General features: G+C 41.8%; 1 protein-coding gene across 1 annotated transcript in view; it reads left to right on the top strand.

The window, feature by feature from the left end:
- Positions 1-20,092, top strand: part of LOC127797240 (double-stranded RNA-binding protein 4-like) — a 29,448-nt gene that overhangs the window by 1,614 nt on the left and 7,742 nt on the right. The gene's annotated exons all lie outside the window — the stretch shown is intronic.

The following is a 20,092-nucleotide window of genomic DNA, read 5'->3' as shown; positions in this document are numbered from 1 at the left end:
TCATGGATGAGCATTTTATGTTTCTTTTTCTTTTTGGCTGCTGCAATAGGCAGGTAATTGCAAAATAATTATATTCTGAAAGCAGAAATAAGGAGTTAAACCTGTCTGGAAAGCCTTGTCACACTTATGTTGACGGGGAAAAGACATTACAACATGTATTATGAAATTTTATTGAGTAACTATACCAAATTTTCACGGATTATACTTTCCAATGGTCTATGATCTAAAAATCCATCATCTTGTCACATTCCTATGGGTAGAACAATAAATGTAATTTTCTCTTGTGCTTGAAAGAGTCTACTTAGTTATATAGAGCAGCTATGCATCACCGGGTGTACATTCCCGGTTAGTTGTATTCTAGCTGGAGGCTATATATATGAGGCCACAGCTAGAGGCTAGGGATTATGTCATGAATGAAGTGAATCCTTTCCCTTACTTTTTGTTATCTTTCTGTCGCTTTTTGTTATCCTTTTCTCTCTCTCTCTCTCTTTCTCAAACATTCTCTCTCTTTCTTTTTGTTTCTCTCCTTCCAAATTCTCTCTAACTCTTAATCCTTCCCAATTGATCTCTTGTCAAATCTGAGGATCTAACAATTGGTATTAGAGCAAGGCGATTTCTGACCGTCGAAGGAGATTCAAATTCTAGTGAGAAGCAATTTTGGGCGATCGAAATCCATCACGATCACTATCAGAATTGGTATTTGGAACTCGTCATTCACCTACTGATTAGATTTTGATCCTCGGTAGATATTCTAACCTAAATCATGATCTAGAATTGAAGATGGCGGAGGGCACTAGAATGAAGCAATTGGAGACTTATTTGGATGCTCTAGATATGGGGCTTCGCCAAAATCAAGAACAATTGGAGGATAAGTTGGATATGATGGAGTTGGGCCTTCACCAAACTCAGGAGGAGTTGAATCAAGGTAGGGTAGAAAACTTGGCCACTAGAGAGGAGGTTATCAGTGTTAGGGTGGAAGTTACTAACCTTCAAGCAGACTTCTCGAGCCTCAGAGAAGAATTCTCTGGGTTTGGCCAACAATTAGACACTGTATTGAGTATGTTCTCATAATTGCCTAATGCAAATTTGCTGGTGGACTTCCCTCCAAGGTCCATCTTGGCTCCGATTCTGACAGGGTCAAGAATCTGGCAGCGTGCCCTTGACCCTCTGGAAACAAAGGAAGAAATGGAGTTTGTACTGGAGAATTATGCTAGGGGAGCACATTTGAATATGTATCACAATCCAACGTTGAGGCTAGACATTTCGGCATTTGAAGGTGACAAACCACGATGGTGGATCTGACGTTGTGAGTAGTTCTTCCACCACTATTGAGTGGATGAAGGCCAGAAGATGAATCTGGTTGTCACTTAATTGAATGATGTGGCGGACTCGTAGGCTTAGCTATGTCAAAAGGGAAGAATGCCATACTGGTAGTGGTAGACAAATTGACAAAATTTTGTCATTTCTTAGGTATGGCTCATCTCTTTATAGCCTCAAAAGTGGCAAGACTGTTGTTAGATTCAGTGGTGAAGATACACGGGCTGCCACTGTCCATTATCTCAGACAGGGACAAAATATTCACTAACAATTTTTGGAAAGAGCTATTCAAGCAATTGGAGTGGGGCGCTAGGTGTTCTAAAATAGTGTTCTAAAACGCGTTAGGTGCTAGTCGGGCGCCAGGTTGGGGCCTGGTGCCTAGGGGGCCTAGGAAAATTGTTTTGTTTTATTTTTTTTTTTAACTTTTTGATGTAATTTGATATTATTTTCAAGTAAATCAAAGTTGGAAAGACAAGTGAAATAATAGAATTAAGCCTGAGAAAAATAAACCATATTCGAAGAATAATGCAAAAGCAACAATAACTATCCAAAGCAACAATAATGCAACATAAACCATAATGGAATTAGTGCTGGGTTCAAGAAGGCAAAAACAACAATAATACAACATAAATCATATCCGAAGAATCTAACTAACAACTATCAGATTGAACTTCTTCCTTTCCATATTCTTCCAACACACGATCTTCATCGGACTCAAAATCAAATTCATTAATTTCTTGCTCATCTTCATCTTTTGATTAAAAATCATCTTCATGAATATCTCTCATCCTAGAACTTCTTTGAGGTTGAAGCATCTCGTCTACTCCGGATGCTTCACCAACCACTTCCCAAGTGAGCACTGTACCAAGCTCAACTTCTTCATCATCTCCTCCATCAACAATCCATCCTTGGATAACTAATTGGACATCAACATTTCTTTCCTTCTCCCTTTTTTCTTGTTCATTAGTTTCACATTAAATTGGACAAAGACTAGATTGTTCAATCGATGCATGTCCAGTTTATTTTTTTTCTTCGTATGTATCTACGTAAATTTTATAAAAGCAATATTAATTTAAATGATAGATAACTAATTGATATTAAAGAAATATAATTCAAATTTTCATAGGGATAGTGAAATTAAAATAAAAATGTTTTAAAATATACACTAATCCCTTCAAAAGTGCTCCAATTTCTTTCACAACCGGATGAACTACTAGTTAACGAGAGGATCCTTGTCGCCATTCGTTACAAGTTTAGAGTGTGATTGGCATAAGTCTTCCACCATATCACTACATAGGTCATATAAAACAAATTTACACACTAATACACAAGTAACACAATAGAAACTAAGAAAAGGATTAAAGGAATTTTATACGTAGATTATAATTGTCATCATTTTTTGCACACCCTTGAACTGCCCACAATTTTTCGAAAGCTCCCTCTTGACGTTTATACTTTGGCAACTCAACATTTATAACATGACCTTGCAATTCACCATGATCATCATCATGATAAAACACCTCCACACAGTTAAAAAACCCATTCATCACTTCATTATTAGGATATATTTTCTTATCCTTAAAAAAGTAGTAGGGATTCAAAAGGTAAGTCGCAAAATGCAATGAACTATCTAGCTTATCTTTCATTCTTGCTTTAATAATCTCCATAATAGGTTGATAGTTCTTCTCAAGATTATTTAGGGCCTCTTTAATATCTTCCTTAACCTGTTTGATCTCTCCATATAAAAAGCCCATAGAAGGCTGATAAGATTTCCGATAGAGTTCCAACCAACAATCAAGTATTAGTAACAAACAACTTTCCAGCCAAGAACAAGATCACCCAGGGCATTCGAGAGGCCCTCTCTCTCCCAAATTCCTACAGAAAAACAGCCTCCCCACCTCTACCCCCCACCCCTTACATATTCCTCCCTCTACCCCTTAACCGAATTCTGTTATGCCATAGCTGGGCTGTTACACCAGCGATACCCCATTCTACCCCTTACGCACATGGCTGGTTGTTATGCCAGCCAACTTATTTACTCCTCTGCCCTTGATTGCTGCCCCTTAGACCTTCTTTGATAAGTCAAGTGAATCGGGGGCCTATCATTACTCCCTCCCCCAACTTTCACCTTGTCCTCAAGGTGGAAAGATGGAAATTGTTGCCGAATCACTGAGTAAGGCTCCCAAGTGGCTTCCAATGGTGGAAAGCCCTTCCATTGGACCAACACTTCTGCTCCTTTCATGTCCTTGCCAGCACCCGACCGCACTCCTAGCACTGCTGAAGGTTCCACCACCATTTCCAGGTCGTCATTAAGCTGTTGGGGCAGCTCTATAGTAGCCCTTACTGCACCCTTAGTCTCCCGTAGTTGGGACACATGAAATGTAGGGTGGATTTGACAATGTGGTGGCAGTTTTAGTTTGTAAGCTACCGGACCTACCTCATTTTCAATCTCAAACGGGTCATAATAACGAGCAGCCAGCTTCTCATTTGCACGAGCAGCCAATGACCTTCGTCGGTACGACCTTAGTTTCAAATAAACCAAGTCTCCTACCTGAAACTTCACCTCTCTTCTTCCCTTATCTGCTCTTTTCTTCATTACTGTCTGTGCCCTCAATAGTTGTGCCTTCAATTCATCTAGGATCACATCCCTTTAAATCATCTGCTGCTCCACCATCGAGACAGGGGTAGTTCCCTTCTCAAACCGTAATAAGGGAGGTGGTTCCCGCCCATACACCACTTGAAAAGGAGTTAACTTGGCAGCTGTGTGAAAGGAGGTATTGTACCATAATTCAACCCAAGGTAACCAAGTGAACCATGCCTTTGGTTTGGAGGAAGCAAAACATCTTAGTAGGTCTCCAAAGTCCGGTTGAGTACCTCAGTTTGCCCATTCGTCTGTGGATGATAAGCTGTACTCCTTTTGAGTTTGGTGCCCTGTAGCTGAAAAATCTCTTCCCAAAATCTGCTCATAAAAATTTTATCTCTATTCGACACAATGGACTTAGGAACTCCATGGAGCCTCACCACTTCTTTGATGAAAGTTCCAGCCACATCCCCCGCTGTAAATGGATGTTTAAGGCCAATAAAATGCCCATACTTGCTGAGTCGATCCACCACGACCAAAATCGAATCCACCTTGTTCGATTTTGGTAGCCCTTCAATAAAATCCATGGCAATGTCGTCCCAAATTTGGTTAGGAACTGGTAGTGGCTGTAACAATCCCCCCGGTGACAATGTTATGTATTTGTTTTGTTGACAAGTCGTACACTCACTTACATACCGATGCACATCCTTCTTCATACCCGACCAATAGACATTCGCTGACACCCTTTTGTAAGTTTTTAAAAACCCCGAATGTCCTCCCACACTCCCATCATGCCCTTCTTGGAGTATCAACGGAATTAGTGAGGATCCCTTGGGTAAGTAAAGTCGTCCTTTGTAGACGAGATGCTTGTCCCCCAACTGAAAATTAGGAAGGGAGGAGGGGTCAGCTCGTAACTCCTGGATCAATTTTTGCAGCCCTGAATCAGCGTTTACCTCGCTTACCACCTGCTCCAATTGGACCACCCTAGGCACTGTAAAAGCCATCAAAGCTGCTGTGTGACAGATTCTTGATAGCCCATCAGCCGCCTTATTCTCCATCCTAGCCCGATAATGTATCTCAAATTGGTATCCCATCAGCTTTACCATCCATTTCAAATATTCAGGACTTACCTCCCGCTGCTCCATCAAGTACTTGAGGCTTTTTTGATCCGTTCTAATAAAAAATTTTCTACCTAACAAGTAGTGCCTCCACTTTTGCACTGCAAACACTATGGCCATGAGTTCCCTTTCATAAACTGATTTCTTCATTCCCAACTGACTAAACCCTTGGCTGAAATAAGCAATCGGCCTTTGTTCTTGCATCAAAACAACCCCCATACCATGCCCTGAGGCATCAGCTTCAATGATGAAGGGCTTCTAAAATCGAGCAAGGCTAAAACGGGTAAGGATACCATTTTAGCCTTAAGTTGTTGGAAGGCCTGTTCAGCAACCACATCCCAAAAAAAGTTGTTTTTTTTCAATCGATCTGTTAGAGGCCGAGCCAGCTTACCATAGTCTCTCACGAAGCGTCTATAGTACCCCGTAAGCCCAAGAAACCCCCTCAATTCCTTTACCGTTGTTGGAGTAGGCCAATCTATCATTGCTTGCACCTTGTTACTATCAGCTGAAACTCTCACATAGGAAATAACATGGCCCAAATACTCAATTTCCAGCTGCCCAAACACACACTTCTTGCTGTTGGCCACCAGTTGGTTGTCCGCTAACACCTTTAACACACATCTTAAGTGTTGTTCATGCTGTTCCAAACTACCGCTATACACCAAGATATCATCGAAAAACACCAACACAAAACGCCTCAAATAATCCCTGAAAATTTCATTCATCAACGCTTGGAACGTAGCCGGGGCGTTCATCAATCCAAAAGGCATCACTAAGAACTCGTAATGCTCTTCATGAGTCCTAAATGCTGTCTTTGGAACATCCTCGGGCCTAACCCGAATCTGGTGGTAACTAGATTTTAAGTCAAGCTTGGAAAAAACCCGAGCACCATGCAACTCATCAAGCAACTCATCTATCACCGGAATGGGAAATTTGTTTGGAATCGTTACCTTGTTTAAGGCCCTATAATCGACACAAAAGCGCCACCCTCCATCCTTTTTCTTAACAAATAATACTGGGCTGGAAAATGGACTGGAGCTGGGTTGGATGATTCCCGCGGTCAACATTTCACCTACTAACTTCTCAATCTCATTTTTTTGTAAATAAGGATAACGGTAGGGTCTTACACTCACCGGTGAGGATCCCGGAAGTAGGTTTATGGCATGGTCCCTTTCCCTACTAGGTGGCAGCCCCTCCACAGCAGTAAACACCCTTCCATATTCAGCCAATGCCCCTTTCAGCAATTCTGGAACTGCTCTCTGATCTTCTTCAATTTCAGCTGCCATTGCCCCCAATTCCAGCAACATCCCTTCCCCCTTCTCCTTGAATGCTTTAACCATAGCTTTTAAAGATACCAATGTCTTGCTCAAGCTAGGATCCCCCTGCAAGGTTACAGCCATGCCCCCTACTTGAAACTTCATGGTGAGAGTTTTCCAATCCACATTCATCTTTCCCACCGTTGCTAGCCATCTCATTCCCAGAATAACATCCGAGCTTCCCAACTCCAAGGGCAAGAAATCTTCCACAATCTGCAAATTTTGGAGCTGAAGCTTCACTCCTTTGCAAATGCCAGCCCCTTGAACTGCCACTCCCGTACCCAAAATCACACTGTACCCTGTTGTTTCCTCCCTGATTAGCCCCAACAGCTGCACTAAATTTGTTGCAATGAAGTTGTGGGTGGCTCCTCCGTCGATGAGCACCACCACCGGCTGCCCCTCTATATCTCCTTTAAGCTTCATAGTTTGTGGCGAGGTTAATCCAACTACCGAATTCATGGAGAGCTCAATGACCTCCCCACTTTGCCCAGGCTCTCTTGTGATTTCTTCCAACAGTTCTCCCCCATCTACCTCCTCGTCTACCTCTTCATCGTATATTATAAGCACTTGCAGCTCCTTGTTTCGGCACCTATGGCCTATAGTATACTTCTCATCACACCTAAAGCATAGGCCCTTATCTCTTTTTGCCTTCCACTCAGCTTCGCTAAGCCGCTTGAAGGGTGGGTTGTTCCCTCTCCCCATGGCTTGTGGTCGATAAGAATTAGGACTGACCGTCGTTTGTTTTTGGGGCTGCTGGAAGGGTGGTAGAATTCCCCCTCGCTGATAAGTTTGAGCTGGGTTCAGCATGGCCTGTCCCTTGTTCGACCCTGAACCACCCAGGCCACCTCGGACCACCCGATTCCGCTCTTCTATGCGTTGGGCTAAGTCCATCATTTGCTCTAAGCCTCTCGGCCTCAACACCCTCAACTCGACTTTGATATCAGGTTGCAGTCCATTGATGAAATGCCCCTCTAGCATGGCTTCCGACAGGTTTTCAAGGGGCGATGCCAATGCCTCGAAGCATTGGCGGTACTCCTTGACAGTTCCTTTCTGTCGGAGGGCGAGAAAACGCTCTTCGATTGAGCCTTCTTGGGTGGGTCGGAAGCGGTTCCTTATCAGGAACTTGAAGTCCTCCCAGCTCCTAACCCTTCGCCGCTTCTCCCCCCATTGAAACCACGAGAGCGCAACACCCTCCAAGCACAACGCTGCCGTGTCCATCTTCTCTTCTTCAGTCAGCCCATTCACTGCAAAGTATCTATCGGCTCGGAATATCCAGCCATCGAGGTCTTCACCTTCGAAAAGGGGCATCTCCAGCCGTCGGCCTCGATCCTCCGGACGCCACCCCCCCTCGAAACCCCCTGCCTCCACTCGCCTCACCCCCATTTCCAGTGTCGCTTCTGAATCTTGGGCGAATTCCGGAGGTTGGCCTCCCAGCTTCTCCTTGTTGTTCCTCTCCCTCTCCTGTTCTTCCCATCTTGTTCTCAACCAAGCGAACTGTTCCAGCAAGTCCGCTACATTCTTCTCCACCGATTCAACACTCCGTTGCATGCCATCCATCCTGCCTTCCAACTCACCCACTCGGTCAGTCAGGTTCACCATTAGGATCGGTGATGCTCTGATACCAAATTGATAAGATTTCCGATAGAGTTCCAACCAACAATCAAGTATTAGTAACAAACAACTTTCCAGCCAAGAACAAAATCACCCAGGGCATTCGAGAGGCCCTCTCTCTCCCAAATTCCTACAGAAAAATAGCCTCCCCACCTCTCTACCCCTCCACCCCTTACATATTCCTCCCTCTATCCCTTAACGGAATTCTGTTATGCCATAGCTGGGCTGTTACACCAGCGATACCCCATTCTACCCCTTACGCATATGGCTGGTTGTTATGCCAGCCAACTTATTTACTCCTCTGCCCTTGATTGCTGCCCCTTAGACCTTCTTTGATAAGTTAAGTGAATCGGGGGCCTATCAAAGGCTTTCTATCTGCATCAACAATTCAAAGCACTTTCACCAAATATGCAAAAACCTTAAGGCATAAAGTCACACCATTCCAAAAAGCAATGCTCATCACTGTAGTATAGGTTGCTTTCCCTTTAACAGTCTTTACCATTTGCACTCCTCCCATTCAGAGCTGGTAAACATTGTCCTCATTTGGGCATTTTTCTCTATCAAACTCTGCAGAGTAAGGAAAGAAGCAAATCTAGTGACTCCCGGTCTCACTATATCCCTTTTCTTTGTAAATGACCTCATTAAGGATAAGGTTTTATGGTGTGCATAAATGAAGATTGTTAAACTCTTGGCTTGATCAATGACTTTCTTATATCTCGACAATTTTCCAATACTTTCAAGTATCAAATTTATGGTGTGAGTAGCAAATGATGTCCAAAAGATATTTTGCCTCTTAAGCTTCAATAATTTTGCCGCTCCCATATTGTTGGCAGCATTGTCAATTACTACTTGGACGTCATTTTGTGGCTCAACTTGCTCAATGCATTTGTCCACACACTCAAAGATAAGTTCACTTGTATGTGCTTCATTTGATGACTCTCTTGAAGAAAGAAAAACAGTACCCGCGTTGAATTAACACATAGGTTCATGATGCTCCTTCTTTTTCTGTCTGTCCAAGCATCTGTCATAATGGAGCACCAATTTTGTGCCCACTCTTCTTCATGCTTCTTCAGTAACTCTTTTGTTCTGTCAACTTCTCCCTTTAATAATGGTTCCCTTAACTGGTATTGATTGGGAGGTTTGAAGCTCGACCCAAATTGACCAATCGTCTCAACAAACAATTTGAAGCTATCATTATCAATAGCACTGAAAAGTATATTATCTTTGTACACCCATTTAGCACAGTATTCACGAACAGTTTGTGTTCTCTCTTTAAAGAGTGCTTCACTAATATTTTGTTGTCTTTGCATTATCACTGGCACCGCACTTGCTTCAGGGCTGATGGAGCTTGCAAACCTATCCATAGGGCCAAGAGTATGAGGCGCTTTTTTGCTCCCTAACTCTTGCAATTCATCTTCATCATCCCTTTCTCCATTTTTAGAAATATTAACAGAAGATCTCATCAAATCTTCCTCCTCCTTATTCTTCTTCCTACTCTTTGCCTTGGCAATAACATTCTTGCATTTGGCTTTATCATTCGGAAAAGATTTTGGACGTGCAGAAACATTTCCGAAAATGTGGCCAATGTGTTCTTTTACTCTGTAAACTCCTCCAGACATAACTTTACCACACAACTTGCATTTAATTTTATCTATATTTTTTTGGATCAATTAACATTTCATACTCTCATCCGACATCATTTGACTTTCTTTTAAGAACTAAAGGTGCATCGGACGATGCTCCTATACTCTTAGTCCCATCTAACATTTTTAATTGAATCGAAGAAGCTTGCAATAGAAACCTATATATATATATAACCTCATTTAACTCAACTCAATATTCAAAATAACATATTTGATAACAAACTAGAAGACCAAGATGACATATGACATGCATATGTTCTGCTTGAAATTGCTCAAATTCCATAGCTCATAAAAAATTCACAGTTTTTTTTTTTTTTTTTTCAGTTTTTTTTTTTTTTTTTTGGTTTTTTTCAAAGATAAATTAAATACCTAGATTAAATTGTTGTAAAATGTTGAAGGCCAATGCTTGTAGGATAGCTATAGGCGCTGCTATATTCCTTCTAATTTGTTCTTTAATTCCAAACATGGTGAATGCAATTGGTGAATGGCATGTTCACCCTAATTAAAAATTAAAATTAGATGTAGATTTTTACTAAGTAAAAGGTATAAATATGCATAACAAACCTATATATACATCTAATATATAAATAGAAAAGAAAAATAAAATAGAAACACAAACACCCAATAATCAGAGAGAGAGAGAGAGGCTACAAGAGATACCGGCGACAGCGGCAGCGACAACAACATTGAGTTAGAGAGGACGCGCCGGTGAGGATGGAGCTTGATGGCGGTGATGGTGTAGAATCTGTGAGGAGGTCACGATGGAGTTGGAGGCAGTGATGAGGTACCGACAGCATTGAGGCGGCGACGGCCTTGTGCTAGAGAAGGGGGAGACGACTGAGAGATAAGAAGGGGAGATGGCTGAGAGATTAGGGGTTTCAGAAATGAAGAAACCCTAAAATAGCTAAAATTTATAGCAAAAAATTAGGCGTCCCAGGTGGCTAGGCACTGCCAGCGACTGATTAATTGGGCCGGTGCGTAAGGGGCTCAACTAGGCCAAATTCTCAGCGGCTACCTTGGCCGATTTTTAGAACACTAGTCTATAGCATACCATCTCAAAACTAATGGACAGACTAAAAGAGCGAACCAATTTCTAGAAACTTATCTCGGGTGTATTTGCTTTTCTAAGCCAAAGAGTTGGAACAAGCGGTTGTCACTAGTCCAATGGTGGTATAACTCTAGTTTCCATTGTTCCTTGAAGAGATACCCATTTGGGGCCCTCTTTGGACATAAACCTCCCTTACTACCATCGGTTGTTATGCAATACTCAAATACTGAAATGGCGGTGGACCAATACTTATAGCAAAGACAAAAAGCATTGTAGGTGATAAAGAAAGAATTAACTATAGCACAAAACCGGATGAAGCAAATGGAAAATAGAAGAAGGTCTGAGAGAACTTTTGAGGTGGGGGACATGGTCTATTTAAAGGTCAAAAGATTCCAGCAACAACTTTTTTACTTCAACCCCTACAACAAAATTAAGCCGAGGTGGGGAAGGTAGCATACAAGTTGCGGTCACCAGAAGGAGTGTTGATTCACTTGGTTTTTCATGTCTCATGGTTAAAAAAAATCCGTGGGGTCTACTGATGTCCCTAGCCTGGACCTCCCTCATATAGAAGAAGACCTAATAGAGAGCATGGAGCCACTTGCAGTACTGGAGAAGAGAGTAGTCTATCAAAATTCCCTACCATTAACTCAAGTCTTGGTGTAGTGGACCCACTTGCACCTTGATCACATAACATGGGAATACTTGTTTGATCTTCTCAAGCAATTTTCTCGAGTTGCCCAACTTTTGTAATTTCTTGAGGACTAGAAATGTTTCAAGGGAGGGAGGTCTAGGCTAGTGAGATCAATAGGCCCCACGGATTTTTTTTAACAATGAGATGTGAAAATTCGGGTGAATCAACACTTCTTCCGGTAACTGCAGTTTGTATGCTACCTTGGCCAATATAAGAAATGGTCCATGGTATTTAGGGCTTAATTTTGTTGTAGGGGGGCAGTGGACCCACCTGCACCCTGATCACACAACATGGGAATACCTGCCTGATCTTCTCAAACCATTTTCTCGAGTTGCCCAACTTCTGTAATTTCTTGAGGACAAAAAATGTTTCAAGGCAAGGGGAATTCATCACATTCCTAAGGGTAGAACAGTAAATGTAATTTTCTCTTTTACTTGAAAGAGTGTGCTTAGTTATATAAAGCAACTGTTAACTTAGATCTCACCCTTTTATAGGATCACTCAATCACTCACACGACCTCTCTAATCCACAATGAATAGAAATCAGAAATCAATCAAGAACTGCACACAACACACAAAATTATCCTGGTTCAGTCTTAATAAAGGACCTACATTCAAATTGGCTTTGCCCTTGCTTTCTCCACTATCTTGAATACCAATACACGATTACATGTGCCACCAATACCCAACTCTCACCTAGCCATAAACCTGAAAGCTATCTAGAGTTGTATACAAGAAAGATATTCACTCCTTCTCACTGCACATTCTCGCCCCAAGACAGATAGAAAACTCTCAATAGAAAGCACACTCCAAAGCCTTCCTCTCGGCCCCTATTTATAAGCTATAAGGGGCGGGAGAACCTTCTGACCGACTGCCCAAATTGGCAGTTTACAACAACCTCAGTCAGACCTAATTTAATAACAAACCCTTCTAGAAAACAGAACAAAAAATACAACATGATATTTCCCTCACATTACAAACCCTAATCTAGTACAAATGAATCCTAACAAATTCTCCACCCATTTGACTTGATTAGGCCTCTCCCAATTCCTGCAATCTTCAGTTATCTGTTTGCCCCAACTGAAGAATCTTCAAACAATGCTGAAGCTTTGTTGTTGGAACTGATTTTGTGAATATATCTGCTACATTATTTTCACCTGCCACTTTAAATAAGAAAACAAATTTATTTTCAATCATTTTCCTTATAAAATGAAGTCTTACATCTGTGTTTTGTCCTCTCATGGTGTGCCTGATTTTTAGATAAATGTATGGCACTTTGACTATCACATAACAAGGTTGCCTTGATTTCTAAGCCTAAGAGTTCACTAACTAATCCCTTAAGCCACATAGCCTCTTTGAAGGCTTCCGAAAGGGCTATGTATTCTGCCTCGGTTGTGGATAATGCTACTATATGTTGGAGGATTGATTTCCAACTAATTGTAGAGTTCCATAATCTAAATACCTAGCCAAATGTGGACCTCCTTTTACCTACATCAGCTGCATAGTCTGCATCCGAATAACCTAGAATACTAGGTTGAACTCCTATCTTAGCACCACCATATGTTAGAACATGACTTAGGGTTCCAGTTAAATATTTGAACATCCATTTAACTGCATTCCAGTGATATTTCCCTGGATTGGCCATAAAATGGCAACACTCATAGGATGAGCTAGATTTGGCCGAGTACATACCAAACCATACATTAGGCTTCCTACCGCACTTGAGTATGGGGTATGACTTATTTTCTTTCTTTCTTCCTCATTCTTAGGGGACTAGTCAGAAGACAACTTAAATTGGGGTGCAAAAGGCACACCAACTGCCTTTGCATTTAACATTCTAAATTTGGATAAAATCTTGGCTAAATAGGACTTTTGAGATAGGTATATCTTCCTATGTTGAGTATCTCTAGAAATTTTTATTCCTAGAATTTTCCTTGCTTCACCTAACTCTTTCATTTTAAATTCAGCTTTCAACATTTGTTTTAGAAGCTGGATTTCTTGATGGGATTGACTTGCAATGAACATGTCATCCACATATAATAGTAAATACATTGAAATGTTAGGAGTAACATGCTTATAATACACACAGCTATCATAGGAACTTCTAGAATACCCTTGGCTTACCATTATCGTGTCAAATTTGCGGTACCATTACCTTGGGGACTGCTTAAGTCCATATAAGGACTTCTTAAGCAAACATGCCTTCTCCACCTCTCCTTTAGCTTCAAAACCCTTAGGTTGATTCATTAGAATCTTCTCCTCTTAGTCCCCATGGAGGAAAGTAGTGGTAACATCCATCTGCTCTAATTTTAGATCTAAGTGGGCTGTTATGGCTAAAAAGACCCTTATAGATGTATGTCTCACTACAAGGGAGAATACTTCATTAAAATCAATGCCTTGAACTTGGGTAAAACCTCTAGCAACCAGCCTAGCCTTATACCTAGGCTTAGGGTTAATTCCTACCCTTTCCTTGATCTTAAACAGCCACTTGCAGCCTACTATGAGTTGCCCCTTTGGCTTTTCAACCAATTCCCAAGTCTTATTCTTCTTTAAAGAATCTATTTCAGACTTCATGGCTTCTTGCCATTTTCCAGCATCCTTAGAAGACATTGCCTCTTCATAAGTAAGAGGTTCTTCCCCTCCTATTTCGGTTGCACTAGTAAACGCATAGGCTACCAAATCAGAATAACCGAATCTCTTAGGTGGTTTTTGGACCCTAGGTTGTCTATCCCAAGCAACACTATATCTGTCCGGATTTGGTTTATCACCTAGGCTAGAATCTATATCACTATCTTCCTCATCTTCTTCATGATGGGAAGGTTCTTGTGTTTGGTCAATGGCCTGTTCATTTTCATGGTTACTATCCTGAAACTCATATGCAGTTTCAGATTGTTCTGGGGTATCAACTGAGTCAAATCCTGAGATTTCAACTTGGACAGCTTCTTTTTCCTCTCCTAGACTATGCTGGGTTTTAAGGTTGTCTAATTTAATGCTGGGTTTTGAGATTCAGGGCCTTTGTTTTTTCCAAGCTAGACCTCACCTCAGGGTACCAGTAAATTAGAATGAACCCTGAGGACTACCCTAAAACAGCCTTCCGCACCCACCAAGGACATTATTAGTTCTTGGTCATGCCCTTTGGCCTCACAAACGCACTTGCAACCTTCCAAGCCCTCATGAACCACATATTTGCTCCTTATCTTCGAAAATCCGTGTTGGTATTCTTTGATGACATCCTAGTCTACAACCCAAACCTAGACCAACACCTAATCCATCTAAGGCATTTGAAATCCTCAAACACCATCAACTTTATGTGAAGAGGTCCAAATGTACTTTTATGGAGACTAGAGTGGAGTATCTCGACCATAATATATTTGGCTAGGGGGTAAGTACTGACCCCCAAAAGATTGCAACTATGAAACAATGGCCCAAACCGAAGTCCTGAAGGAGTTGAGAGGGTTCCTTGGACTCACTGGCTACTAGCGAAGGTTTATCAAGGGGTATGGAGTGATCAGTAAGCCCCCTCATCAATTTGTTAAAAAAGAAAGCTTCCAATGGGGTGTGGAGGCTGAGGATGCTTTTGACTCTCTCAAGGAGGCCATGACCCAAGCTTCCATCCTAGCACTGTCGAATTTTTCTAAGGAGTTTATTTTGGAGATGGATGCTTGTGACACTAGGGTAGGGGTAGTCCTAATTCAAGAAGGCAAGCCTATAGCTTATCTAAGTCAAGCCCTTGCTCCAAGGCATCTTGGCCTAAGTATCCTTGACAAAGAGCTGTTGGCCATTCTAATGGCTGTGGAGAAGTGGAGATATTACTTGAAAGGGAGGCCATTCACAATCCAGATAGACCATGAGAGCCTGAAATTTCTATCACAACAGAGGGGTCGCAACCAATTACAAAGGAAGGGAATCACCAAGCTAATGGGGTTTTACTACATGATCTAATATAGAAAGGGGAAGGAGAATTTAGTGGCAAATGCTTTGTCAAGAAGGGAGACTAAGGGTCATTGCTAGGCAATCTATGCCCTGGTGCCTAATTGGGTGCATGACATAGCTAGTAGCTATGAGCAGACCAGCTAGATCAAGGAGATTTTGGCCCGACTATCTATGCAACCCCAAGATGACTCGGGATATGCTCTAAAAGAAAGGGTGATTACTCAGATACGACGGTAGGGTAGTGATCGGAGAGGATGAGCAACTGAAGAAGCGAATTTTACAGTCTCTACATGATTCCCCCATTAGAGGACATTCAAGGTTGAATGTGACCTATCATCGGGTCAGGCAGCTTTTCTATTGGCCAAGACTCAAGAAGGGCGTGACCAGGTATGTTCTATAGTGTAGCACTTGCCAAAGATGCAAGCACGAGTAGGTGCCTTACTCCGGTCTTCTCCAACCCTTGGAGATACTGTCTCAGGCGTGGGAGTAGGTCACTATGGACTTCATCGAGGGGCTGCATAAGTCGGAAGATTTCGACACTCTCTTGGTGGTGGTTGACAGGGTGACCAAGATCAGCCATTTCATGGCCCTAACACATCTATTTATTGCTATAAAGGTGGCAAGGAAGTTGATGGATACTGTACGAGCAGACTTGTGTTATGTAAGAGCTGCTTACCCTGATGGGGGGTGGCCAACACGAGGATGAAGGAGTTATAAGTTTTTTATGTCGAGTAAATCAAGTGTTTCGGAATACTATACGAGCAAACTTGTGGGGAATGTCCAAGCAACATGTTTTATTTGCAAGAAAATATATGGCTTGGTAATAGTTTATTGATAGTTTGATGTGGGGTATGAACTTACGGTTCAGCTATGGCAACTTTATTCGTGCGATTGAACGACAAGCCAACGAGTGGGAGTCGAGCATGTCACCCTACGATGCGATGGGAATCAGGGTGTTTCCCACAGCACTACCATCTGAGGGAGTCATATGGGGTTTAGAGCACGTGGAAGAAGAGCCAGTGAGGGCCAACTCTAGTGTAGGAAGCAATGAGGATCTTGCAAATTTGGCTGGTGAAGCTACATCTTGAGCTACGGGAGACAAGGCCAGCACCACCTAGCCGAATAGCATTGGTTCGGCTTTGGGATGGTAGTCAATAGGGGGTACCAGCAATTGTGTAATGAGCTAGTCTAGTTAACGGGGTGCTAATGTGGTATATTGGGAACAAACTTAATTGTGTGATATACTAGCTTAGTTAGCGTGTCAATAAAATGTAAATTGTGTTGTGTGAAATAGATTGTGGTTTCTTTAAAAGTTAACAAATCTTTGTCGTTGCACTTTGGTGGTATATGTTTAACAAGGGGTAGTTGTGGTGTGCAGATGACACTAGTTACACGACGATCGGCTCGTCTGCCAAACACTTCCCAGACGAGAAGTGCTACTCGGAGGCCCTTGGCAGAAGCGTCAGGATACTTCGAGGAGGTCCAGAGTCATCATATGGAAAGAGAGCCAACTACTGACCAACTTGTGGATACCGAAGCAACTAATTGGCTAAAGGCCTTTATGGATTTGCATCCTCCAATGTTTAAAGGGCAGCTTGAGGTGACCCAAGTGTGGTCAAGTACTAGATGGAGAATGTCCACTAATTGTTGGAATATATGGATTGCCCCAGAGACCAATGGGTAAGGTGTGCCACCTTCGTACTAACTGAGCAAGCTAGACTGTAGTGGCGATCGACGGTTGAAATGTTACGAGAATGAAATGCCCAATCAGCTACGATTGGGGAGCAGGCACGTCCAGTCAGTTGGGAACAATTTAAGAAAGCCTTTAATGAAAAGTACTACCCACATGACTGGCAGCTTCAAAAGAAATGGGATTTCTTGGAACTAAAGCAATCAGCCCACCTGACCGCGTCCCAATGCGAAGATGAGTTTATGAAATTGTTGAAGTACATCCTGACTTACATGTTGACTGAGGTTGATAAGACAGGACGGTTTATTCAGGGTTTGCAACCTGAGGTGCATCGGGGAATGAGTTATGTAGAAACAAGTACGTTCTGGGAGGCGATGGCCAAAGCCGTGAACATTGAGAAGAAGTTGTTGAACTACGGGGAGATCAACCGGGCTAAGGAACTGCCTAGTGAGGGGCAGAAGAAGATTGTGTCGGGGCAGGGATTTCGGTTTGCCCGTCCAAGGGCAAGTAAATTCAAGGAGCCAAGAGCATGCCCCTACTACCATAAACCTCACCAATGGAATCTTACATGCAATGCAGCCAGAGTTGCAAAGGGTTGTCTTTACTATGGTGAGATGGAACATGTGATAAGGAATTGCCTAAAGTGGTTGGAGATGATTGCTGCCAAGCCAACTTCGCCGACCAGTGGGATTCAGAGGAAATGCGAAGAAAATACCCATATTTGTTTGAAGAGACATAACTGATGTTAAAAGGTTACATATAGTATACCTAAATAATTGGAAATTTCAAGGATAAAATTTTATAAAGAGGGGAGACTGTAACATCCCGATATTTTAGGGAAAATAATAATAAGTAATTTCGAGTATTGGAAATGATTTATTTATGATTTATTGAGGATTTGTGGTTTGAGGGATTTAAGAGAGGATGTTAAATATATTATATATTTGAATGGGAATTAAATTATCATTAGGTGTTCTTGGGTGATAAAGGGAAATATTAAAATAATTGGTGTGCATTAAGTAATATGTTAATTAATTAAGGAATCAAGCCATGGGGCGTGCAAGTGCTGGAAGTTTGAGCAGGATAGCCTAGAAGTATAGCTTAAAATTAATATTTGCACACATAGTTGAGGGAGCTTGCAGGTGGAGTGGCACGCGCGCACAAGGATAGGTGCTAGGGGCCGGTTGGGCACGGGTTAGATCCAAGGGGGGAGCAGGCGCGCAAGGGAGAATGGTGGAGGAAATGCTGGAATTTTTCTGCAGGAAGCTTGCAGGTGGAGTGGCATGCGCACACAAGGATAGGTGCTAGGGGCCGGTTGGGCATGGGTTAGATCCAAGGGGGGAGCAGGCGCACAAGGGAGAATGGTGGAGGAAATGCTGGAATTTTTCAGCAGGAAGGAGGCACCAAAACGGTGCTGTTTGGGGCACCAAATTGAAGCCAAGTGGCTGCCATGCAGCAGCCACACGTCACCTCCTGAGGGCTTAAGAAAACCTTGTCTGCCAAGCTCCATTTCTTCTCCAATTTTGCAAGAAAAGGGTGAAGTGGAGATTATGATTAGCATTGGAAAAGGAAATTTCAGTGAATGCATGGCCCAAATTAACAGTAGGATGGTAGGTGAATGATTATAAGAGGTAGTATAAATAAGGGGAAAATTGGAAAGAGGAGGTTAGTGAAACTGGAAGCAAGAGAAGGAAAATTAAAGAGGGCCAGTGATGGTAAAGGCAGAAGAGATTGAAGGGAAGAGATTGAAGGGAAGTAGTGAGATTCAAGAAGAAAATAAGGGAAAGGAGGACCAGAAGGCAGAAGAGAAACTGCAGTAAAGGCTAAGGGATACGGTATGTGGAACGTATTCTAGAAATTGGCTGGAATCATGCTAGTGGTTATATTTAATTAATTCCTTAGTCTTATGTTGTTTAATTTTTGCTAAAGGAATTTGGTGCGTAATGTCAATTCACTTAGCGGTTTAACAAAAATCAACAGACGGTTGGCATTGTTCTAGTAAGGGTTTAATATGTTTTGTGTTTAAACTATTCTATCATGACTTGCATATGATGACGGGGAAATACCTAGGCATGGGGCTGTGGATTTCTGACCGAGTGAATCTCGAGATGGGATCCTAAAAGGAACCACTAGGGGCCACCAAAATCTGGGTTAGGGTGCGGCGGACAAGACTGCATGTATGATTCACTTCACGTTTTTCTATGTTTGTCATGAATATTAATTTACTATTTTATATATTGCCTTTACTGAGTCTCAGGATGCACTCCTTTTTCCCCACTAACCACACACCCACTTGAGTCTCATAACTGACCAGGCCTTAGAATTAAAACCAATTAGCTGCAATTTAAAATTAATTCCCAACCATCACATGCACACTTCCATTATCTTAAGCCTCAGCAGTCACCATCAAGTTTAATATAAAACAGTTAAAATACATTAACCTCAAGCACAATTGACCTAAACTCTTTCATGGTTTAACACTCTCATTAACCAGGTCATTAACAAGCACTGCTTTTCCCTTACGGGAACCGAACCATCTGTGTGATGAGTGGGGAAAAAAGGGTGAGTTCTGAGACTTGGTAAAAACAATATGTAATATAGCAAATTAAAGTTCATGAAAAACATAAAAAAATGTGAAATGAATCATGTATGCAGACTCATCCACTGCACCCTAGTTGGATTTTGGTGGTCCCACTGATTTCTTCTAGGACCCTATCTTGAGACTCACACGGTCAGAAATCTACAGTCTCATGCTTAGGCACTCCCCTGTTCTCATATGCAAGTCATGATGGAATAAGTTACATACAAAATATATTAAACCCTTACCGAATTTACGTTTACCACTTTTCTTGCAGAATTTCTTTGAATTGCCAAAATTACCGATGTCGTGTCCCGAAATCCTCTAACCAAAATCATCATAAAATGATATAATAAGGCTCGAGAATAATTTCAATAAATATTGCCAAATTAATTTTAGATATATCTCACTTACGTATTTTTCTCTTGCACATACAAACTGACAAAGTTTCTCAAAACCATTACTTTGGATGAATCTCAAAACCTAACACTGAAAGCGATTCTCTACTTGAAAACAAATCTTTGTATCAATTTAATATTCAATCTGAAAGTTTTCTTTTACAATTCA

Source organism: Diospyros lotus, chromosome 3 (genome assembly GCF_014633365.1).
Source record: "Diospyros lotus cultivar Yz01 chromosome 3, ASM1463336v1, whole genome shotgun sequence".
NCBI classification, from domain to species: Eukaryota; Viridiplantae; Streptophyta; class Magnoliopsida; order Ericales; family Ebenaceae; genus Diospyros; species Diospyros lotus.
This window is presented reverse-complemented; position numbering and strand designations above follow the sequence as displayed.